The following is a 25,363-nucleotide window of genomic DNA, read 5'->3' as shown; positions in this document are numbered from 1 at the left end:
GATGGTGTGCATTCTGGCTCAGATGACACCATGTACCTACAGAAGTAGGGTTTCTTACCAGAATGGATTCTCAGGTGACTGTAAAAGTTGGAGCTATTTCTGAAGCTCTTCCCATAGTTGTTGTAGTTATAGGTTCCCATATGAGGCAGGAGTCTGCTTTTTCCAGCCTCTTTTCTTCCTCTAGTCTAGGGCAATACACCCCTTCTCAGGCTCAGGGGTTAAAGTGATCTTTATAGAAACTCTATTTTGTCTTGGCAGCTTATTTTCATAGCTTTCTCCTTTTTTCAAAGGTGATGTCTTTTGTTTAGGTTGAGGGCATCCTTTGAGGTTCTCCATTGGCAAATGCTTCACCTTTAATTTCTGTAGAAAGTAAAAAAAGAAAAGGAAAGTTCCTTAAGGAAGAAGGTAGAATGTATTTGGTAAGTTGTGAACAGATAAAAGGAAGTGAGTATCTCTATATCCTCTGAAAAAACTCAGAATCTTGAGAAGAGATCAGATTAGCATTAGGGACTGAGAACTGAGGTTTACAATCATTCACCATACCTTCCTCAGTCTAATACTGCCATGAGGGCAGGTCTGAATTAAGGCAGTGTAAAGAGCAGAGGGACAAGAGATGGACATGCCTCTTATACGGACTGAAGCCTTGCCCACATCACAGCGCAGGTAGGTTTCTCTCCCATATGAAGATGCTGATGGTTAAGCACATCTGCTAAAGCTTTTCTTTAGGCAAGGCAAGGGTAAGGTCACTTATCCATATGTACTAGCTGATTTCTTTATTCATTAAAATAAAATATTAACATCTTTCCTACCTATTTTGACAGTATGAAGGTTTATATAACATGCCTTAAGATCTGGAAACTAGGAGAGTTAGCTATAAAGGTATATACTTGGACTACTCAGCTATAAGATTTATTGGCATCTCCAATAGATTAAAATTTTCAAACACTTCAAAAGGAGGGTTGGTGGGTTTTAGAATAGTAATCAAAGTCTGGGAACAAAAGATAAAGAACAAGGTGCTAAAGTTAATGAAGTAGGTTTTACACAGAATCAGTTATGCATTAATTCTTAAAATCCTGAGACAGTATCTGAGTAATAGTCATCTTTTGTCATAATTTTCAGATGAAGAAATCAAAGCTATCAATAATCACATGAAAAAATATTCTAAATCACTCTTGTTTAGAGAAATGAAAGTTAAAACAATGCTGAGGTACTACCTCACACCAATCTGATTGGCCAATATGGCAGTAAAGGAGAATAAACTCTTGGCACCATGGGAGTTAGGCAGCAAGGAAAGCACGGTACTTTCCTCAAGTTCCATGTGAACTGGAATGACCTCCAGGAATTGATGCAGAGCGAAAGGAGCAGAGCCAGAAGAACATTGTACACAAAGACTGATACACTGTGGTACAATCGAAAATAATGGACTTCTGTACTGGCATCAATGCAATGACCCAGGACAATTCTGAGGGATTTATGGAAAAGAATGCTACCCACATACAGAGGAAGAACTGCAGGAGTGGAAACACAGAAGAAAAGCAACTGCTTGAATACATGGGTTGAGGCGGACATGATTGGGGATGTAGACTCTAAGGACCACCCCAGGGCAACTATCAATAATATGGAAATAGGTCTTAATCAATGACACATGTTAAAACCAGTGGAAGTGCGCATCGGCTATGGGGGGGGGAAGGGAGGGATGAAGGGGCAAGTAAGAACATGAATCATGTAACCATGTTAACTTTTCTAAAAAATAAATATTATTAAATGTTTAAAAAATTAAATAATAATAAACCATAAATAATATTTATATAAAAAAATGCTGTGCTATAAGAAATGATAATTGGAGCCAATACACAGTATTGACTCCAAGATGGAAGGTAAGGGTTTAAAAAAAAAAAAAGAAAGAAATGATAAGCAGGATGATTTCAGAAAAAGCTGGAAAGAATTACATAAACTGATGCAGAGTGAAATAAGCAAAACCAAGAGAACATTGTACACTGTAACTACAATATTGTATGATGAGCAACTGTGAAAGACGGCTACTCTCAGCAATATAACGATCCAGAACAATTCTGAAGGACTTATGAAAAAGAACGCTATCCACCTCCAGAGAAAGAACTGTTGGAATAAGATATAGATCAAAGCATAGTATTTTCCAAATTTCCAAAGTTTATTTACAGTTTTATTTTGGAGTTTTGATTTTATATGAGTATGCTCTACAGCAATGACCAATATAGAAGTATGTTGATAATACATGTATAATCCAGATCAAATTACTTACCATCTCTGAGAGAGGGGAAGGAAGAGAGGAAAGTAGACAATTTGTTTCTTATAATTTTGGAAAATTGCTATTGCATGTAATTAGGAAAATAAAATATCATTGAATAAAAAAAATAGTTATCTTTTCTCCTAAGTTACCTAACATTACATACGCCTGGAAGACATTATTATCCTAAAATAACATAAATGGAAGAAGCCTCTCAGTCTGGGGCTTGTTCCTGAATATAGCCATGAGATGATACATGAAATAGCTACTTAGAGAAAGATAATTGCATATCCCAGAATGCAGAGACATTGAGGCAGGGGAAGTTTGAGGCCTTCCTCTTCCAATCATTTGTTAATATCTTTTACTTGCAAACTGTTTTCTGATACATTATCCTTTTAAGTAAAATTACTTTCCCTATGAACTAAGTATTCTCATTCTACAATCAAATTTTTTTTTCAGTAAAGCTGCTTTTACTTTCTATTAAATTTAGAGGTGTCCCAATTCTCTTGTCCAATCTTGAGACAGCCAGAATATTCTTTCTGTAATTATTATTACAATTCTTTAATTAAGTCCAAGGAATTCTCCTGCTAAATGAATGATTTTCATATTCTTCACAATAGGCAACTTGAATTAAAAGCAAAAGTGTAGTATTTTACTGAAGGGGATAGAGTGTGTTATAGTGAAATTAGGGAAAGTGGAGGTGACAGGCAAAAGGTGACAGAGAGTAAAGATTCCAGAACTCTGTGTCAGTGACTGGCTGAGTTGACAGTTGGTGTCTAGACTTTCACCTTGAAGGTACCAGCTATTCTTCTCTCTGGGTATCCTGTCTCTGTGGGTCATCTATCAAGATTTCACTGGCAGGGAAGAGGTTGAGTTTGGTGAGACACATTGGTGGTGTAAAAGTGAAATTTGGAAAATGCCATCTAAAAGTATATATATTTCTATGAACATGAGAAATGCATCAAACTACATTTCCCGTGGTCCAACGGGTTTCCGTTTCCGCTTCTTTGGGCGTGGGGAGGTCTACGTCTCTACGCAGAGAGGAGTTTAAAGCTCCTGGGTTAGGTGGGAGTGGGCTCTTGGCCAGCAGACTGGGAGGAGACAGGAGACAGTAATGGCGAGGGCGGCGGTTTTGAATTCTTACAAGCGCGTGGTCTAATAACTTTATTTATCAGCATGGCTTTAATTAAATTACTAATTTATATTATTATAGCAGTCTTTATTATTTTTCATATTTATAGTGGACAGTGTAGTAAAGAGTCTTACTCCCTCTCTTTTGGATTTATGTACTAGATTCCTGACAGACCCTTGAAGGACAACAGACAAGAGATCTCCCCATCATCCCAATGGGCCTGTTTTACCTTTCAGCTTTTCCTTACTTTTAAAATACTATCAAAGGGGGAATTCTGGATAGGATAGTTAGGCAGCTGGATAATTTAGAGAGATCAGTATAGGAAACCTGTTGGATCTTGGTGGGAAGGAATCCAGATCTGTCTTAGTTAGTTCATCCCAATCCCTTCCTTACCTATCCCAGTTAATCAATAAACCCTTGTGGTTGTTATCTTAACAGTCTCTCCCTGAAATCCTTACCCAGATCAATAGATTTAAGTTACTGGCCCAATGGCTATGAAGAACCTAGAGAAATCAGTTAACATCATTCAATCTCTATACCACTAACCTATTAATACCTGTCAATATTTTAACACACCCACATTTATTTATTTTTTTTTCAGGTTTAAGGAAGAAATTCACATTCATAAAGGAAATTCACAAAAGATACATATCACCACAACTCTGGGACCTTTGAGGTTGAGTCTATCCAATTCCCAAGACCAAAGAAGTTGAATGATTTGTCCAAGATCAAGAAGGTACATAACAGATTCATGTTTTGAACTCAGATCATCTGATTGTTAGAATCTAGCAATCTCAAAATAAAAAATAAAAAGAATCTAGCAATCTCGAACCAGTGGGAAGGGTAAGAGGCTAAGGGGATTGAGTGATCCATCCCTACCATATTCATAAGAGAACAGTAAAGAGGTGAAATTTTCTATAATCTCTACAGAAGAAGCAAAGCTGGCAGAAGGGAAGGTTGCAGATCAAGAAAATGAAGAACATCCTACATCATTGTCTATTAAGAGCATCCCTAGGATGGGATAGTAGTCAGTGCCTAATGTAGAAGAAGATAGAATGTAGAAGACAGGAACCTCCCAATGTGTTCATTCCAATGCTCTCTGAAGAAGTGTTATACCACAATGGAGGGGACTCTGCCTTAGGAAAAGGGTTATTAGAGCTTTTAGGAATAGCTGACAGAAGAGGGAAAGATAGAGGAGGAAGAAAAATAATAATATAGTAAGTGATGAAATAACATAGCATTATGGGAAAAAGAATGTCTTAATGAGGCTGTGCTGCACAATTTGGGACACAGGACTACCATACAATGCTCCTCCCATCCAATTACTACTCTCACTAATATTCCTAAGAGTGAAGAACAGTAGGAGAGAGAAAAGAGGATGGAGTAAAATATAAAGGCAGTAAAAGAAATCTGAAGAAGGAGCAGCTACATGACACAGTTGATAGAGAGCCAGGTCTGGAGTTGGGAGGATCTAGCCTCAGACACATCCTAGCTATGTGACCCTGGACAAGTCATTCGACTCCAATTGCCTAACCCTGGCTCTTCTGTCTTAGAATTGTTACTAAGACAGAAAGGAAGGGTTTAAAAAAAAGAAAAGAAATGAGAAGAGGGAACTTAAACCTAGTACTTCAGAAATTTTAACCTCAAGAAGGTATAGAGAAAGACTAAAGAAGGAACAAATAAGGGTATGTAAGTGCATGAATGAGAAAATAAAATTCAGAATATACTGGAAGGGAAGAAAAATGAAGAGAACAAAACACAGGAAAACTTTTCAGAAAAAAAAGCGCTGTAAAATAAAATTAATAAAAACAAGAATTTGAATGGGAAAGAATTTTTTTAATTGGATTAAGGATTTTATATACAAAATTGCATTAATAATTGTAAAAAAAATTTTGATCATGTTTTTTCCTACTTTTAAATCTCTCTTTGATAATATTAAGAGAGAAAGAAAGGCTTATTTTACAAGTCAGGCCATAATGGATCCTTTTTTTCTGAGACTCTTCCTTCAGCTTGTTGATGGCACTGTCCATCTCAGATACAGGGTTTGGGTAAGGCTAGAAAGAAAGGGCAAATAGCATGTGAAAACTGAAATTCTTTGAAATTTCAAGTGAAGGATGGGTTCCTAATTCAATGATCTTTTAGCTCTGCCATTAATAGGATTAGTTTCATAAGATTTGAACTGGTTTTTACCATATGAACTAATTGCTGAAAGGCCAATCTGATTAGATTTTGTTGGTTTTACTAAATGACACCAAGTCTTATTTAGCAGCATTACCTAAAGAATCTCTATAAGTGGCTGGGAACCTAGAGATAGTCAAAGAAATACCTCCACAAACATGCCTGGACCCATTCACAGATGTTTCAGAAATATACAGGAGATGCTGAAGATAAGGAATACTGCAAATGGACTTGCTGCCCTAAAACTACAGTTATATCGGATTTCATTATTCACCCTATGGTTATTTTGCTTGTTTTTTTTAGTTCTATGTATGTTATAAGGTCTGTGTGTTATCCATAAGCTGCTTGGACCTGCTTGGAATGACACTGATTTGGAAATTGTTAAAAACAAATCATGCATCTCAAAGTAGGTAGCAACATAACTATTACTCCATTTTGTAAAGTCCTTCTATCTTGTCCCAGGTCCTCACCTACCTCAGCATCTTACCCTGTTTTATGGTTCCATAAATGTTCTAATAGCCAAAGCTATTACTAACAGATATGGCAATTTCTCTCCCAAACCATGGAATGTTTTTATTGTATGCCTTTCTGATAACCATGAGATAACATGGAGTCACTAGGAAAGTTCCTCCCTTCTTCATCCTTATGAATGAAAGCATATCTCCCCTAGTTCTAGACCCCATGAAGACTGCCTATGTGCATGCATATTCTGGGTGATCTCTATTTGCTGTTTTAATTTTCTTCCAACAGTTGGAATCTAGAATTGACTCTTCATTAATGAAATAGGGGGAACAGAGATTAATGAACTGAATATGAATTTTTTTAATGAAATAATATACATAAAAGAGGACATTTGGACATTTTGAAAAGTGACCATAGAACTGATAAAAAGCTGTTTCTTTGAAAAGGGTTAGCAAAAGTCAACCAAACTTTAAGCTAACCAGATTAAAAGGATGGAAGAACATTATATGGACAAATTTAAAAGAATGAAATCAGAATAGAAAATAATTAAAAATTACCTGAAGTTATTGTAAATGGCAACAAAATTAAAAATGTAAATAGGACTTTTTAAAAAGTGAATAACGAAAACAACACAACACCAAATAGATCTTAAGTTACCCAATTTCTGAAAAGGAAACTGAACCAGCTATGAAAGAATTACATGAAAAATCTAGGTCCAATAGATTTATAGGAGAATTATGTCAAACTTTTAAAGAACAATTAATACCTATAACACAATTTAGTCTCTTCTTAAAATTTAAAGATTTATTTTGAAGAGAATCACAGACCAATAACACTAGTGAATACTGATTCAGAAAATTACTGTCTTGATAGATCATTGGCTTCTACTTGCCCAATTCTTGTCTTTAGGGACTGATTTTCTGCTATAAACTTTTGATTTTCCTTTTCAATTTGGTCTGTTCTGTTTTCCAGCTGTTTGATTTTGGTCTCCAATTTGCTTATCAGTTCTTTTGATTTGGGGGTATCTTTTTCGAATTGCCCAATTCTAGCCTTTAGAGACTGGTTTTTGGCTACAATCTTTTGGTTTTCCTTTTCAATCTGGTCATTTCTGGTCTTTGATTTATTTGCCTCACTTTCCAATTGTGAAATTCTGCCTTTTAAGCTGTTATTTTCTTGCCAGATCTCTTCCATCTTTCTCATAATCTCAGATTTGAACTCTTCAAGACCTTGTGACCCGTTTTCATTGTTTTGGGAAGGTTTGAATATGGTTACTTGTTTGTTCTCCTCTGCTGTTTGCTCTGTTGTCTGGATTTTTTCTGTGTAAAAGTTGTCCAGTGTTAAAGGTTTCTTCTTCATCTTTCTCTTCTGGGGTTCCTGATTCTGGTTTGCCATTGTGTGAGCTGGGTGCCCTCTCAGCTTTATGCTCATGCCCAGGGTCTGTCTGTGCTTTTTAGGCTCCTGAAGTCTCAGGTCTAGTTGTTCTCTGGGTCAAGCCTCCTGGTGGTCTCCTTGCTAGTTCTTCTGCCTGAAGCTCTTTTGACAGTCTCAGGGTGCTGCTTCCACAGTCAAACACCCCTCTGCCCTGGGTCCCCACTCAAGGTCCACTCCTGCGCTCAGGATCAGCCCTTTAGCCTGCGCCTGCGTCCCTGCCTTCGCCTGCGTCTGTGCTCAAGGTCTGTGTTCAAAGTCCGTGCGCGTTCTTTAGCCTCTTGGGATCTTAAGCCTTGCTGCTCTCAGGAACAGGCCCTGGTGAGCTGCCAATGACTTAATGGGTGCCCCAAACTTGCTCTAACTCTTTTGCACTGGCTTTGACACTGTAGGTAGTGTGGGGAGAGGGGGTTGCTCAGTTTTAGTGAGAGCTGTTTCACCCCTTTATAGCATGGAAATGCCCCGATTCCACGTACCTTCAATGCTGCACCCTGTTGTGGGGTCCCTTCATTCGTCTGGGTTTGTTTTTATGTCTTCTTGAGGAGTCCTATATGCGTGGGTTAGAAGAGGTCCAAGCAACTGCTTTTTACTCTGCCGCCATCTTAACCCGGAAACCTGATTCAGAAAATTAAATAGAATCCTGGCAACAACAAAAGACTATTACAATGTCTGTCTATCCAATTAGTTACTCACTAAGATCAAACTGGATTTGCACCAAGGATACTAGGTTAGTTAAACATTGGGGAAAATGTTAATCATGTTGAAAACAAAAACATTCCCAAACCACAAGATTATATCAATAGAAACAGAAACACAGTAAATATTCATTCATGCTAAAACCTCTTGAAAATATAAACATAGAAGGACTAAAAAACAGAACAAAGAGCACACTATAAATAAAATATTAGCATTATATGCAATGGATCAAGTCCAGTCAATAAGCATTTGTTTATTATGTGCTTAATATGTACCAGGCATTGTGCTAAGCACAAGAAATACAAATATAAGCAGAAAGAAATATATTTCCTACCCTTAAAGAGCTTTGAGATTCAATTCAATTCAATTCAAGATTCAAATGGAAAAAGACCCTTAAAAGGAAGCTGAAAGAGAAGGAACAGGAGATCAGCCAGAGGACATGCTTTAGAGAAAGAATGAAAATAAGGTTAGCCAGGACATCCTCCTTAAAATAGAGGCTCCTGGGAGAACCAGCCAGTCAGAGGAAGGGGCCCCAGGGGAGGAATGGAATTCCAGTGTGAGAAGTCCAGGGGTGGAGTGAATTTCCAAGGTGAAGAGGCTTCTGTGGTATGGTAGAGAAACTCTAGAAGCTAAACTGAATTTAGAAGTTAGGCAAGGAAATCCCTTTTCCCCACTTTTATTGATACTTTAAAAAAAACCCTTACCTTCTTAGAATCAATACTAAGTATTGGCTCCAAAGGCAGAAGATTGGTAAAGTAAGGCAATTGGGATTAAGTGATTTGCCCAGTCATCCAGTTTGAATCCAGGACCTCCCATTTTGAGACCTGGTTCTCTAAACACTGAGCCACCTACAACTGCTCCTCTTACTGATATTTTTTTCTTTTTCTTTTTTTTTAAACCCTTACCTTCCAACTTAGAATCAATACTGTGTATTGCTTCTAAGGCAGAAGAGTGGTAAGGGTAGGCAATGGGGGTCAAGTGACTTGCCCAGGGTCACACAGCGAGGATGTGTCCAAGGCCAGATTTGAACCTAGGACCACTGTCTCTAGGCCTAGCTCTCAATCCACTGAGCCACCCAACTGCTCCTCTTACTGACTTTTTTCTAGAAATCAACAAGACAAAGAAATTAGAGGCAAAAGGAAAGATAAATGTGAGACAAACTATCCATACTTGCAGATATCAAGACATTTTCCTTAGAAAACCCTAAAGAATCAAAGAAGCTTAGGATGATGAAGGCAGTAAAATCAGTCAATAAGCATTATTAAGTGCCTATTTATTATGTGCCAGTCACATAAAATGCTAAGGATACAACAAAAAGCAAAAAATAGTTCCAGGGGGCAGCTGGGTAGCTCAGTGGATTGAGAGTCAGGCCTAGAGAGGGGAGGTCCTAGGTTCAAATCTGGCCTCAGACACTTCCCAGCTGTGTGACCCTGGGCAAATCACTTGACCCCCATTGCCCACCCTTACCACTCTCCCACCTAGGAGCCAATACACAGAAGTTAAGGGTTTAAAAAAAAAATAGTTCCAGCCCTCAAGGAGCTTTTAACCTAATGGAGAAAATAGCAAAAATGTGTTCCAATGTTATGGGGGACTTGAGGTGAACCCCTGGGGTTCAGGAAGAATACCTTTTTCAAGAATACAGGACTCCAAAACTTAGCTTAAAAATAAAGATAAATTTACTAATTTAGAAAGTAATGTTGAGAATGGCCAGGAGGATAGCAAGGTGGAACAGCAAGATGGAAAGCTGCTCCTTGGGAGGACAGAATGGATGGAAAAGCTGTCCCCCAGAGGACATCAATTCTGGGTTTTTTATACTCTTTATGACAGTGAAGACATGACTCTAGAGTGGTAAGCACTAAAGCAAAGAGTGAGGGAGGTTTGCCCCAAGGCACAGGGAAGGTTCAGGAGATTTGGAGGACAGATGTAAGAGGTGTGTCTATTTGCCCATCTCAAATCAATAGGACAATCAAAGGAGGGTAATCCTCAAGGTCAGATGTTTTGGATTGGGAGTCCAGAGGTTGTAAGGGAGAAAAGGAATTTCCCTGTTTACAGTTTGCCTGAGTTAGGGGGGTACAATGCCCACGCCACTAACAACTATGTACATTATAAATAGAAAGAATTAACAAAAGGAAAGTGTTAGAAGTAAGAGGGACTTGGAAAGGCTTCTGGTAGAGGGTAAGATTTTAACTGAGACTGGAAAGAAGCCAGGAGGTGGAGATGAGGAGCATTCTAGGCATAAGGGACAGCCAGAAAAAAATGTCTGGAGGTGAGAGGAGCATCTGGTATGCTGAATTCAAGGAAGTCAAGTGTCACAGGATCCAAAAGAGTGCATAGGGGAATGTGAGAAGCCTGGAAAGGCCAGGAAAGGCTATGAACAACAAATAGGATTTTGTATTTGATCCAGGAAAGAATATGGTATGGAAATGATATGATCAAATGTATGCTTCAGGAAAATCATTTTGGTAGCTGAATGGAGGATGCACTACACTGGAGAGAGGATTGTCTCAGGCTACTATAATAGCCCAATTAATCAATAAGCAATTCAATTCTAACCTCCTAAAGAGGGCAGTTTTTTGCCTTTCTTATTATTCCCAGGGCTAAACCCAGTGCCTGGCACATAGTAGGCATTTGATAAAAGTTTACTGACTGATAGTGAGATCTTATAGTTCCTTGTGTTTGTGGATGACATTGTTCTAATTAAAACCAAGCTGTAAAACACTAGCAAGCCTCCTAAAAGAGGAGTTTGGCCTGATTCTCCACCTAAGAAAAACTCGGTGGATGAAAAATATCTTATTGCCTAGATTATAACATGCAGCTGGACTGACAAGCCCTAGTGCTGCTGGTTAATACAGAGAATACAAATGGATGTGTTGGGCCTGGAATTAAACAAGTTAAGGAAAACCAGATGAAACTACCAAGTTCCTTTAAGGATCCCAAACTTCTTTTTAAAAAAGGCCATTTTGGGGGGCAGCTGGGTAGCTCAGTGGATTGAGAGCCAGGCCTAGAGACAGGAGGTCCTAGGTTCAAATCTGGCCTCAGACACTTCCCAGCTGTGTGACCCTGGGCAAGTCACTTAACCCCCATTGCCTACCCTTACCACTCTTCTACCTTGGAGCCAATACACAGTACTGACTCCAAAATGGAAAGTAAGGGTAAAAAAAAATTTTTTTTAATTATAAAAAAGGTCACTTTAAAATATCTCTCTGCTAATAGTGTTATTATAAGGCTTAAAGAAGATCTTTCTGTGGTGAACCTGTGGGAAACCTTGGATGGGCTTGCACAGGGTGGACAGGCCTGGATGTGTTATAAACTATACAATTAGAGGGAACATCTAAGTCCATGAATTAGGTTCATATGGGTATTTGAATACTATCTACCTCAGAGCATTATTAGGAAGTCGCTTTGTAAATTTTAAAATGCTGTTGAAATATAGGAAATGTTCCTAACTGACATATGGTCAAAGGATATGAACAAGCAGTTTTCAGATAAAGAAATCAAAGCTATCTATAGTCATATGAAAAAATGCTCTAAAACACTATTCATTCAAGAAATGAAAAATCAAACAACTCTGAGGTACTACCTCATATCTATCAGATTAGCTAATCTGACAGTAAAAGAAAATGATAGATATTGGAGAGAATGGGACAAAAATTGGGACACTAATACATTGTTGGTGGAGTTGCTCATTGATCCAACCATTCCAGAGGACAATTCTGAGTATGCTCAAAGGGCTATAAAACTATCCATTCCCTTTGATTGAGTAATAATACAATTACTTGTCTATATGCCAAAGAAATAAAAACAAAACAGAGAAAAGGATTTATTTGTAAAAAAAATATTTATAGTAGCCCTTTCTGTAGAGGCAAAGAATTGGAAACTGAGGGGATGTCCATCAATTGGGGAATGGCTGAACAAATTGTGATATATGATTGTGATGGAATACTATTGTGCTATAAGAAATGATGAGCAAAATGATCTCAGAAAAACCCATTAAGATCTACATTAACTGGGGACAGTTAGGTAGCTCAGTGAATTGAGAGCCAGGTCTAGAGACAGGAGGTCCTGGGTTCAAATCTGGCCTCAGACACTTCCCAGCTGTGTGACTCTGGGCAAGTCACTTGACCCCCATTGCCTACCCTTACCACTCTTCTGCCTTGGAGCCAATACACACTATTGATGCCAAGATGGAAGATAAGGGTTATTAAAAAAAAAAAATCTACATTAACTGATGCAGAATGAAGTGAGCAGAACCAGGAGAAAGTCATACACAGTAATAACTATTGAATGATAATCAACTGTGAAAGATTTAGCTATTCTGAGGAATATGTTAAACCAAGACAATTCTGAGGGATTTATGACAAAGAATACTATTCACCTCCAGAGAAAGTACTCATGCAGTCTGAATGCAGATTGAAGCATCCTATTTTACATTTATTTGTCTTTATTTTTGGATTTTGGTTTTATGTGAGTATTCTCTCACAATATGCCCAAGATGGAAATAATGTTTTACAAAATCTTACCATCTCAAAGAGGCGGGAGGGAAGAGAGAAAAAGACAATTTGGATATTATAATTTTGGAAAACACATGTAAAAGTTTGTTATTACATGTAACCGGGAAAATAAAAAATATATTTTTTAAATGTAGGAAATGACACTGTCACATTTGATCTTTCTCTTGGTTTTACTTAAGTTTTTCTTCATCATAAGAAGGGGCTCAACGTGGTGTGGTATTTAAAAAAGGCATAAGTAGAACTAAGATTAAGTGTCATCAACCAGTAAAAATTCGATTTCCCAATGATAGCTGGAGTACTTTTCTCTGGCATCTAGTTAGTTACCTGGGTGATCAAAAAAGTCACAAATTCGAATTAATTTGACTCCCAGGAGGGTAGGCCTGGCTGGCCAGCAGCCAGGTCCAGGGTCAGTGGCAGGGGCATCTGGCGAGCCACAGCCCACCAGAGGTCCTCCTTGCTCCAGGAGCTGAAGGCAGGCTGAAGGCAGGCACACAGCTGAGGGAGGGGGTGGAGCAGCACTGAGCAGCCAAGGAGGTCCCAGACCCAGAACCAGCAGCTGAGAGCTGTTTTCCAATTAGATGTCAAAGCACTGTTTATCATGAAATGTTGTTATACACAGTGTTTATTATGCAATTACCGAGCCAGCACTCTAGCACAGCCCAAAGAAGCCCCTATACCAGACCCATACTAAGCAGTCATCAATATTCTCAGCTGGCAGTATAGCAAGGTTCTGAAAAATTCAAAAATGTAAGTTTTATCTTAAATGTTTTAAAAATTAAAAGTAAAAATGTGGCATCACACAAAATAATTTAATAAAGTGGCTCATTTCTTAGGTAAGCAAGCTTACTAGAAGCTAGTTAATTAAGTTGTGTTTCCAGCACTGAAGAAATATGTCCAGACTAAATAAACTTCTTAAAGAAAAGTAGTCTTCAGGTCCAATTAAAATCATAAGCTTAGATGGCTCAGTGGATTGAAAGCCAGGTCCAGAGAAAAGAGGTCCTGGGTTCAATTCTGGCCTCAGCCAATTCCTAGCTATGTGACCCTGGGCAAGTCACTTAACCCCCATTGCCTAGCCCATACCTCTCTTCTGCCTTGGAATCAATACAGTATTTTTTCCAAGTCAGAAGGGTAAGGATTAAAAAAAACAAAAGCCAAAAAAAAATAAGCTTGTGGATTTGATATCAGGATTTGGCAGTACCTATCTGTGTGAAAAGACATTTTCAAAGATGAATATATAAAGAGGTATATAAAAATATATTCAATATATAAATATCTAAAATACAGCATTAATAGATGAACATTTATCATTGATTTTGATATTAGGAAACGTTAACTTTAAACCTCAATTAAATGAAATGTTCCCTCCCCAAAAGAATTGCATTCTTCTAATCGGTAGGCCAACATTATAAAAATTTTGTACATTACCATTATACTTTGAATTTAGTCAAAAATTTGTAGAAATTTGTTTTCTCTCTTTTATTAAATTGCCAACATAACTGCCCAGATTTTCTCCTCTTTACCCACAAAACCTAAAATGTTTGCTATGTGGGTGGCCATTTACAGAAAATTTGCCAGCACCTGACCTAGAATCAAAATTCATTTGCAAAGAGAAGATTCTGAGCAATATGAACATATGAAATGCTATATCTCTAGTAGACAAAAATAAATTGATAGAAAGCTTGGTAAGGGATCTATTTATACCTGATGACCTTTTTTTTTTTAACCCTTATCTTCTGTCTTGGAATACATACTAAGTATTCATTCCAAGGCAGAAGAATGGTAAAGGTTAGACAATTGGGGTTAAGTGACTTGCCCAAGGTCACCCCGATAGGAAGTGTGATTATATTCTTATAGTCATATAGTCGACAGAAAGGGACAGAAGATACAAGACCCCACTGTATTCACTGTTCATCAACTATTAAAAAGCATTTAACTAGAGAAGATTAAAACAATTATTTACAGCTTTCTGGGCTACTAGGTGTCACAGTGGATAGAATCAGGAAGACCAATCTTCACAAGTTCAAATCTGGCTTTGAACACTTACCAGCTATGTGATCCTGAGTAAATTATTTAAGGCTGTTGGCCTCAGTTTCTTCATCTGTAAAATGATCTGGAGAAGGCAATGTCAAATCACTTATAAATATATATGCTTATACTGCCCCCCACTTTGAATGCAAGCTCCTTGAGGGTAGAAGTTTTTTCTTTTCATATGCAAGACATTGGCACTGGGCCTTACACATGAACTAATTTAGGTCTAATGCTATTCTCTATACTTAAGTCCCTTGCCCCCATAGCCTATCACTGAACATTTTTGGTCCAGACCCAACCTTAGATTACTCCCATCATCCAATGCCTTAATTCCTATTCACATACTGCTAAAACTAAGCAAGAGAAAATCATGCATATATGTTGAGTCCACTACAAATGTATGGTACATAAGCTCAACTGTGCCCTGAAATGTAGCACGGTAATCCTCTTATACTTCCCAAATCAAATCACTATCCCACCCCTCCTCACCCCAGTGGCTCCCACCTCCACACCCACTCACCAGTGGCTTTTCCAAGCTTTTTCATCTCTCTTGAAGGCCTCCATGAAATATTTCACTGAAAAAAAAATCAAAATTATTCACTAAGAACTCCACATGTCTTCAGACTCTCCTCATTCACCCCATCCTCCTTCTAGTCAACATGTCTACGTGTACCCTCAATCCCATTCCATTCAGTCTTCTCTTTATATTATCCCCTCTATCATCTCCATTCTCCCACTCATCCTCAAATTCTATCCAGTGGCTGCTTCACTGCTGCCTATAAAAATGCATGTTTCCTGCATCCTTAAAAAACCCTCACTTGTGGCTCTCCCTGCATCTCTTCTCCTTGAGAAAGCCCTCTATATGGTGTCTCCCTTCCTCCACTCCTTTTACTCTCTTCTAAAAGCTTTGCAGTCTGACTTCCAATCTAATCATTCAATTGAAATTACTTTTTCTAAAGTTACCAAAGACCTCTTAATCGCCAGATTTAATGGCCTTTAAAAAACTCTCTCGATTTCCCTTCTGTCAAGAGATGCTGATCATCCGAGTTCCAGGTCCTGGAATGCTGCATCATGTCCTGATATGGTGCAAGCATGCTCAGCCTTTCCTATTTGGAATAACCATCTTTCCCAACTCGATCAGATGAGCCCTGAGGATTTTCTGGAATTATCTCTTTGGGGAAGAACTGGCAACTTTTCACTATGCTGAGCCTGATTTTTTTTATTCTTTTCTTCCTGCCTCTTGCCCCTCAACACTGTGTCATAATGCCTATCCATCACCTGCCAACTAAGAAGATGATTGAAGGATTTGTTTTTTCATATGCTCCCTGTCTTCACTTTTTGAATCCTTAACTTTCTTTAAAGTCCAATTTAAGTACTATTTCCTCCTCTTTGGTAATGAATGACCTTCCCTCTAGACCTCACTTAATAACTCATCAATTTTTAATATTATTTTTTTTGCCAAATCACATTTTTCCATTGGTTTCTAATTTTCATAACTTCAGAAATACATTCTGAAAAACAAATTTAATGTCATGATATTATGACAATTACTTAATAGGCCATGAACTGACATCCACTTTAAGCATATTCTACTTTGGTCACCATCCATAGATGTGTGGCCTTCTTCAATCATAAAATGAGTTTAGACGAGGGCAGTGATGGCGAGTCTTTTAGAGACAGACTGTCCAGATGGCAGCTCTCAGCCACATGTGAGCCTGGTGCCTTAGCCCAGGCAGGGGAGAGGGGAAGCACTCCCATTGGGCTGTTGGGCAGAGGAGTGGGGCCAACATGGGCCTAAGTCATCTCAAACTTCCCTTCCAGCTTTAGAATGACAGAATACACCATCTCCTTCATTGTCCCACACAGCTTGATGATATTCTCACCCATACTTAAAACTAGCCTTCACTGGGGAGAGGCTGAAGATTCCTTAGGAAGTGAGGATGACGGAGAGAAGATGAGCTAGAATGAAATCTCTCAAGCGTTTAGAGTAGTTTGCTTTGGCAAAGAGGACATCTAAGGTCTAAAAGCTACCATCCAATATGAATGGAGACAGAATGGGAAGGACGGCAGCATCGCGCATGCACTTTTCTCTCTGGTGGCATCTCCTTGAGTCTCCAGGAGGTGTAATACATGGAGCTATTTCCAGTCCTTACCTCCTCAGTGAAAAGTAGTTCATCTGGCACCTTCTGCTACTAACCACCTAACTCATGGAATGTGACCAGGGAGGGAGCTCTAAGCACTTTGGCTCCTGTTGTGAGGAGGGCAGGAGGGGAGGAAAAAGGACCCTGAGGACGATGGCATCTCTCTTTTATGTACAACCAGTTCTGTGTACCAGGAAAGCAACCCCGAAGGGGTTTTCAACTTTTCTCTCTTTTACCTCCTCATTTGAAGATTCAAGTTTAATTTGTTCTAACATTTCAACAAACATTTATGAAGCTTCTGTCATAGGCTGGACACTGTGCTGCTTGCTGAGGGATACGGAACCAAAAAAGGAGTCAACTCAAAGAATTCACATTCCATCGGAATAAAAACAAAACAAACAAAAAAAAACCTCTCTCATCTTTCATGATCTTTCTGTAATTACCCTTTTATTCTGGATATTCTCTCTTCTCTAGGTTTTCCTGCACTCCTCTCTCCTGGTTCTTCTCCTCCCAATCTAACCTCTCCTCAGTCTACTTTGTGGAATCTTCATTCAAGTCATGACCAAAGATTTGTCTGGGATGCCTTTCTCTTCCCCTTCTACGTTCTCTCAGCTAAGTAATCTCATCAGCTCTCATGGTTCAATGATCATCTCTATGCACATGATTTTCAGATCTACTTATCCAGCCCTAACTTCTCTCCCAACCTCCAGTTAATCTATAAGAAATCTCAAACTGGATGTTCTATAAAAATCTCAAACTCAACATATTCAAAACAGAATTCATTACCTTTTATGCCCAAATTTTCCCTTCTTTGCAACTTTCCTATCACTCTCACATGCACCTCCATTCTCCTGGTAACTCCTGTTTACAACCATGGTGTCATCTTTGACTCCTTGCTTGCGTTGGCCCTAAATATCCCAATCTATTGCCAATTCTTTGTATTTCTAACTTCATAGAACCTCTCACACACCTTTCCTTCTCTGCATTCACTCAAAGCCACCATTCAGATATGGGCCCTCAGCATCTTATACCTGGACTATTTCAATAGCCTTCTTAGCTCAGTCTTCCCCATTCCCATCCTTCTTCCATTCAGCCACCAAAGAGATTTTCCTAAAGTTTACATCTGCCCATGTCACCCCTCATTCAGTAAATTCCAGTAGCTCCCTGTTACCCCCAGAATCCAAAACAAACTCCTCTGTTTTGACTTGAAAACCTTTACCATCTGACCCCTTTCTACCTTTCCAAGCTTCTTATACCTTACTTCCCTGCACATACTCTTTGATACAGTGACAATGTCCCCTCTTTTTTACAATCTCCCTATCCTGTACCTATTCACTGTCTGTGTCCCATTCCTAGGATGCTCTTCTTCCTCCTCTCTCCCTCCTGGATTCCTTTAAGACTCAGCTCAAATCTCACTTTTTATAAGTGGCCTTTCTGAGTCCTCCCCACCACTTGTGCCCTCCCTCTGCAATTATCTTCCATCAACTCTTTATAGACAATCTTCTATAGCATGGGACATTATATCCCCAAATTATAGAAGTATTTTAGGCCAAACTGTAAGCAGGAAAATTCCTTTGCTCCCTTACACCCTTGTGGCTACTAACACCATACACCTGAAAAGACCCTAAGAGGATTAGTCTTTTAGGTTTTGAGATGGACATAGAGATATGCCTCCAGGCTAAGCCTGGAGACTGTCTATGTGGAATCTAGCAACCCCAAACTTGTGGCCTAGTGAGACCTGATGAACCCCAAATTTTAGGAATAGCTTATAGGTTGGAGAACCCCAAAGCTTGTAATCTGTTCTGGGCTAGCAGTTGCAGACTGAATAATGGACCCTAGCATAAATGCTAAATATCTTTTTGTTTTTGGTAGTCTTCCCCATAGTATCAGAGACTCTTTCCCAGGAAGACACACCTGGGCTGGGCAGGGATGGTCCTTTAGTATCCACTGTAAGTAGCCCCTTCCCTTACACACTAGCCTCTAATTAGAATTCCTTTCCCAGGCTTGATTGTATCCTGTCAGTATGATAATGTCAATCATCTTTCCCAGCCCCTGGATTTTCCCAAATGGTATATAAGTTCCCCGATTTCTTTGGTTCCTGGGAGTCGTCATCTAGTGTGGTGGCACTGAGTGGAGGCCTAGTCAGCACTGTTCCCCCTTTCCCTTAATTAAAAGAGTGGCTTTTATGACTATTTAATAGTTCTGTGTTTTTTCCAAGTTAACAATACAATTTAATAGTTCTGTGTTTTTTCCAAGTTAACAATACCTCAGACATTCATCCATCTGCCCCGGAACTAGGAGGGTTACCCCCAGTGTCTTCAGGCAGACCTCATCAGATGACCAACCAACAACCCCCCCCACCCCCAAGCCTGAGTGCACTCCCCCTGAAGCCATGTAAAGAGTATGAAGAACCCAGAATTGATGACCTCTGGGGGACAGCTTTCCATCTGTACTGTCCTCCTAGGAGGCACTTTCCATTTATGCTGTTCTCCCAGCCAAGTTCAACATGAATTCCAAATGAATAAGTTTCTCTTTTTATTTCCAAGCTAAGTAATGGAGTCTTGCATTCTTGCAAAGGGGACCCTTCCCGAACCCAGGGGGTTCACCTCAAGCCCCCCACAACATTCTAGGTACATTTTTTGTACCCTCCATTAGAAGAATGTGAGCTAGCACATTAGTTAGCACAGTAAGGTAATATAATCATTTAATAATGCTTGTTGACCAACCTTATATTATGGTCCTTCAGATGTTATTAGAAGTGTCATTTGCAAAGCAGGAATACTTATTGTGAGGCTCAAATGAGTAAAAATAAGAGCAATTTGTGAACTTTAAAGTATTATATAAATGCCAGCTATTATTATTATTATTGTCAGAACCCAACTTCCACACATTTCTCTTTCCCCTAATGACTAAAAGGAATGGTCTCAAGTTCAAGCCCTTTAAATATAAAAGATCTTTATGGGAACTGGGTCTAGTTTCTTATACCACAATTTCATAAACTTTTAAGGTCTCATAACTAGCATCTCTTTCTTCTACCATTTAAATTAGTTTCTCTCATTTCCATAGTATTTTACCCATATTTTTGAGCCCATACAATGGTCTTTTCAGGTTTCTTTTTAATTGCTCTAATCTTTTGACTCAAATTCTTATCTTTCTTCCATATACTTTAAGTTCAGTCACCCAAAGAGGATTAGGTCTCCTCCAGACTTTAGATTTCGGTCCACAAAGGACTTCTTAATTGTCTGCATTTTCTCCATTGATTTCTCTTGTTATGTTCTGTCTCAGTTAAACAAAGCTATTTCCTCAGGGGTTCAACTGCCAGATCTTCTCCTTCCAGTATTCCACAAGCTCCTTTCTCTTCCTCCCATTCCCATTGCAAGTCCCTCCCAGAGGCCCAAGCATCAGCTAAACAGATTCTCTCCCTTTAAAAAAGAAAAGAAAAGAAAAGAAAAGAAAAGAAAAGAAAAACTTTTTTTCTTATAGGCTAGCTTCAAAGACTCAAAACTGGAAGTGACTCTAGCACAAAGGATAAACAAGTCTCAGCAAATTACTCAGAAGCAATATGAAAGCCATCACTTAGGAAATGTTATAAACATTGGATCGTAGATTTAAGAGCTGGAAGAACTTCTGAGGTTCATCAAGTAAAGTAGTGAGAGGGATAACAGGAGATAATCTGAGTGCCGTACTGGTACCCATGAAATATCATTAAGACCTGGAGTAAGCATGGAAAGGTTGTCATGCATAATGAGGGAATACCTACCAACATTAAAGAGCTCACAGATCCACTGCTGAAGTCTATAAAGCTCTTTCATAATCAATTAATCAATCAACAAATATTCATTAAGTGTCCAGCGGATACAAAGAAAAGGCAAAAATTGTCAATGCTCTCCAGATGCTTCTGTTCCAGTGCTAGTGACCACATGCACATGTATAGTTAGCTACAAGATAGGGGAAGTCTTGGATAGCTTAGGAGTTTGGGGTTGGAGGGAGTCAGAGAAAGGCCTCCTATAGAAAGTGATGTTGGAGGTGAATCTTGCAGAATGTCAGGGACTCTAAAAGGCCCAGGTAAATAAAGAACATGCTGTGCATGGGAAACAACCAGTTCAACAACAACAAACAAGGAAGGAGGAAAATATACAGGAAAACCAGAAAGAAAGGAAGGGGCTAGGTTGTGAAGAGCTTTAAATACTAAGAAGAGGAACTGATAGTTGAACCTAGAGGTAACAGAGAGACACTGGAGTTTATTGAGGGAAGGGATGACAAATTGGGAATGTGCAGTAGGAAAATCATTTTGTCACTGTGTGGTGGATGGATTATTTTGAAAAGAGACTTAAAGGAGGGAGACCAATTAGGAATCCATTGAAATACTCTAGGTGAGAAATGATGATGGACCACACTGGAGTGGTAGTTAGGTGAGTGGAAAAAAGGGCATTAAAAAAAAATATATATATATATATATATGAAAGATGTTATGAAAAAAATCATAAGATTGAATAATTAAATGGATATGTGGGGTGAGAGTATTAATCAGGCTGAACAATCAGTCACTCAAAAATCAAATCCTGAAACTTAAGTTTAAATATTATGGCTACAAAACAAGAAGGCAACATTCACTGGAAAAGACTGAAGGCAAAAGAAAAAGGGGAAGGCAGAAGATGAGATGATACATAGTGTCATGGAAACAACAAATACAACTCAGACAGACTTAAGAGAGTGAAGGATAGAAGGGCCTGGCTTTCTCTAATCTGTGGAATCACAAAGAGACAGACACAAATGAACTTAAAATAATAATCAATCAACAAGTATTCATTATGTCCTAGGCACAATGACTACAAAGAGGAAAGTGAATTATCTCTTCCCTCAAAGAGTTTTCAGTCTATCTTAGGAAACAAAGTTTTATGACCTAGATAAAAAAGATCAAATCATAAACAAACTGGAGAAGGAAGAAATTACCTTTCATATCTATGGATAGGGAAAGAGTTCATATAACAAAAGGTGAAAGGATTATACAACATAAAATGTTTGGATTTTGATTACATAAAATTTAAGCGTTTTTGTATAAACAAATCTAATTAAGTGAAAATCAGAAGGGAACCAAGTTACCAAGGGAAAAAAATCTTGACACCAAGTTTATCTGATAAAGGCCTACAATCCAAAATATAAATTAACCTATTCATATTCCTATGGCTAAGAATCTTGCTAAATTGAAGGGAAAGAATCAGTGATACTCGGGGACTAGGACTGTTTAGATGCTTAATAAATGTGTGTTAATTGACTGAATTCCAAAAAGAAATTGCATGCAGATTCAAGAGACAGACTAGAAGAATAGATCTCAGCAAAGTCAGCAAAGGATTGCAGACAGCTCAGAAAATTTAGAAAAACAAAAGAAACTGAACAATATGTACCAGGAAATCTTTAAGAAAACATCCATCCCAGAATTAGCAATACAAATAGAAAGAATGTGCAGAATCCAGACAAGGAAGGGCTCAAGATTGACACCTCGTATTTCAATTAACACATTTCTAATAAAAGATTTCTCATATAAAAGTTACATTTTTTTTAAATCAAGATTACAACCCATTTTTCAAGAAAAAAAAAAGGGGAAATAAGAAAACCTGGAACAACATATGAAATTAATGTACCTGATAAGAACCCAGTAAAAAATAAGTATTCATTCTGAAGTCAAGAAACAGACCTCAGAAGGGCATTTACTTTGAAAAGTCAAGGAAAGAGATGCACTTCAAAGACATCTTTGAACTTCAAGCAAAACCTCCAAACAAAAAGTTTAAATTTTTTTTTAATTCACAGATCAATTCAACATTATTATGCGCCCATTATGTAAAAAGCATTGAAGGGGGCAGGCATCTCTGCTCTGAAGGAACTTACATTTTTCTTTGGAAAGATTTGTGTAAATAAATAAGTATAGAGTATATGCAAAGCAAAAAAATAAAATTTAAACGCTTTAACTTCATGTCTTAGAATCAATACTATGTATTAGTTCCAAGGCAGAAGAATAGTAAGGGCTAGGCAATGGGGATTAAGTGACTTGCCCAGGGTCACACAGGTAGGAGGAAGTATCTGAGGCCATATTGAACCCAAGACCAGGACCTGCCATCTGTAGGCTTGGCTCTCAATCCACTGAACCACCCAGCTGCCCCTACAGAGTAATTTCAAGAGAGAGTGCTAAGAGGGGAAATCAAGACCCGCATCTTATTGGAGGTGGTACCTAAGCTGCATTTATCTGAAGGAAGCTATGAGACAGGTGAGATGACACTGCCTTCTAGATACAGTCCACATACAAAGATGAGAAAGCAAAAAATTGAATGTTTTGAGGGAGAGGAGAATGGAAGTTAGGCCAGTCTATTTTGTTGTTTTGTTTTTTTTTTAAACCCTTAACTTCTGTGTATTGGCTGATAGGTGGAAGAGTGGTAAGTAAGGGTGGGCAATGGGGGTCAAGTGACTTTCCCAAGGTCACACAGCTGGGAAGTGTCTGAGGCCAGATTTGAACCTAGGACCTCCAGTATCTAGGCCTGGCTCCCAATCCACTGAGCTACCCAGCTGCCCTCAAGTTAGGCCAGTTTAATTGGATTAGAGAAGAAAGGTAAGGAAAGTGATATGAAATAAAACTAAAAAGTCATGTGAGGGGGCAGCTGGGTAGCTCAGTGGATTGAGAACCAGGCCTAGAGACTGGGAGGTCCTAGGTTCAAATCTGACCTCAGACACTTCCCAGCTGTGTGACCCTGGGCAAGTCACTTGACCCCCATTGCCCACCCTTACCACTCTTCTGCCTTGGAACCAATACACAGTATTGACTCCAAGACAGAAGGTAAGGGTTTAAAAAAAAAAAAAAAGTCATGTGAGTCAGACTTTGAAGAGCTTTAAATACCAGGCTTGGCTCCCTCTTCTGAAGGACAGCCTTTCAGGTGTCTAAAGAACATGTTCCCCCCAAAGACATCTGTACTCCCTGCTAAACCCACTTCCTCAACTGTTCCTCACAGTATGGTTTCTTGCTGGATGCCCTCTTCTGTGAAGATTATTCAAGAAATCTTGGGCAAAAAGTCAAGGAATAGTCTAGATGGAGTCACAATAAATTTAAAGAACAAGTAACTCCTATAATAGGGTAAAAAACATTTTAAAACAGTGAAAGATGGTAAAATATTGAATACCTTCTATGAGAAAAATATGATTTTGATCCTTAAACTAAACAAAGACAAAGATGAGAAGGAAAGTGACAGAACAATATTATTAATGGAAACTGATATAAAAATATTAAATTATAATACAGACCTATATTAGCAAAATTCTCAACTAAATGGGATTTATAACTAATGAAAGAATGGCTTCATAACAATATATTACCACGAAAAACAAAGGCTACATAAATGAGCATGTAACAATAGACACAGAAAGGCTTTGTTAAATACAACATGTATTCATGTTAAGACTGTTTGGCATTTCAAGTTCCTCATAATCTGGCTCCTGCCCAAATTTCCAGGCTTAATACACATTCCTCTCCTCCACAGTCTTATGTTCTGCCCAAAGTGACCTCTCATCACCCAGCCTTAGAAGGTGCCTGGTTCCCTTCTTTCCTGACCTCTCAGAAAGGTATACTACAAAAACAAAAACAAACAAACAAACAAAAAACCAAAGTTGTCAATTAAAAATGAATGGCAGTGGGGTAGCTGGGTAGCTCAGTGGATTGAGAGCCAGGCCTAGAGACAGGAGGTCCTAGGTTCAAATCTGGCCTCAGACACTTCCCAGCTGTGTGACCCTGGGCAAGTCACGTGACCCCCACTGCCCATCCTTACCACTCTCCCACCTAGGAGCCAATACACAGAAGTTAAGGGTTTAAAATAAATAAATAAATATTTTAAAAAATGAATGGCAGTAATAATCTACTTTTTTTTTAAACCCTTGTACTTCGGTGTATTGTCTCATAGGTGGAAGATTGGTAAGGGTGGGCAATGGGGGTCAAGTGACTTGTCCAGGGTCACACAGCTGGGAAGTGGCTCAGGCCGGGTTTGAACCTAGGACCTCCTGTCTCTAGGCCTGACTCTCACTCCACTGAGCTACCCAGCTGCCCCTACTTTTTAAAGTTATTAACATGAGGGAATTTTTATACACAACCAAAATTCAGTGAAAAATGATAAGAGAAAAATCTTTTACAATAATGACAAAAATGCACAAAAACTGGGATTAGTACCCACCAATTTCAAGGTATAACACAAAACAGTCATTTTTAAAACTCTGATAATGTGTGTATGTATTGGGGGAAGGAGTATGGAGAAAGAGGGTCCAGAAATTGAATCCAGGATAAAAAAATAGGATTGGATAAATCTATACCTAAAAAGCAATGAGCAATAAAATCAGTCTTCAACAAAACCTATTGCTACTGCCCTGGTAGCCCAGCTCATGCTCAGGACACCAGGCTCAAACTTCCTGACCAGAACTACTACAAGAGATCCCTCTACCAGGGGCAAGTTACTTCACTTGTAAAGTTGCCAGACTAGGCTCTGTAACC

At 38.7% G+C, this 25,363-nt stretch overlaps 1 protein-coding gene across 1 annotated transcript in view; it reads right to left on the bottom strand.

Moving 5' to 3' along the window:
• ZNF205 (zinc finger protein 205) overlaps nucleotides 1–25,363 on the bottom strand; it is a 57,611-nt gene that overhangs the window by 28,191 nt on the left and 4,057 nt on the right. The gene's annotated exons all lie outside the window — the stretch shown is intronic.

This window comes from Gracilinanus agilis, chromosome 1 (assembly GCF_016433145.1).
Source record: "Gracilinanus agilis isolate LMUSP501 chromosome 1, AgileGrace, whole genome shotgun sequence".
Classification (NCBI taxonomy): Eukaryota; Metazoa; Chordata; class Mammalia; order Didelphimorphia; family Didelphidae; genus Gracilinanus; species Gracilinanus agilis.
Note: the sequence above shows the minus strand (reverse complement) of the source record. Positions and strands in the feature narration are given on the sequence as shown.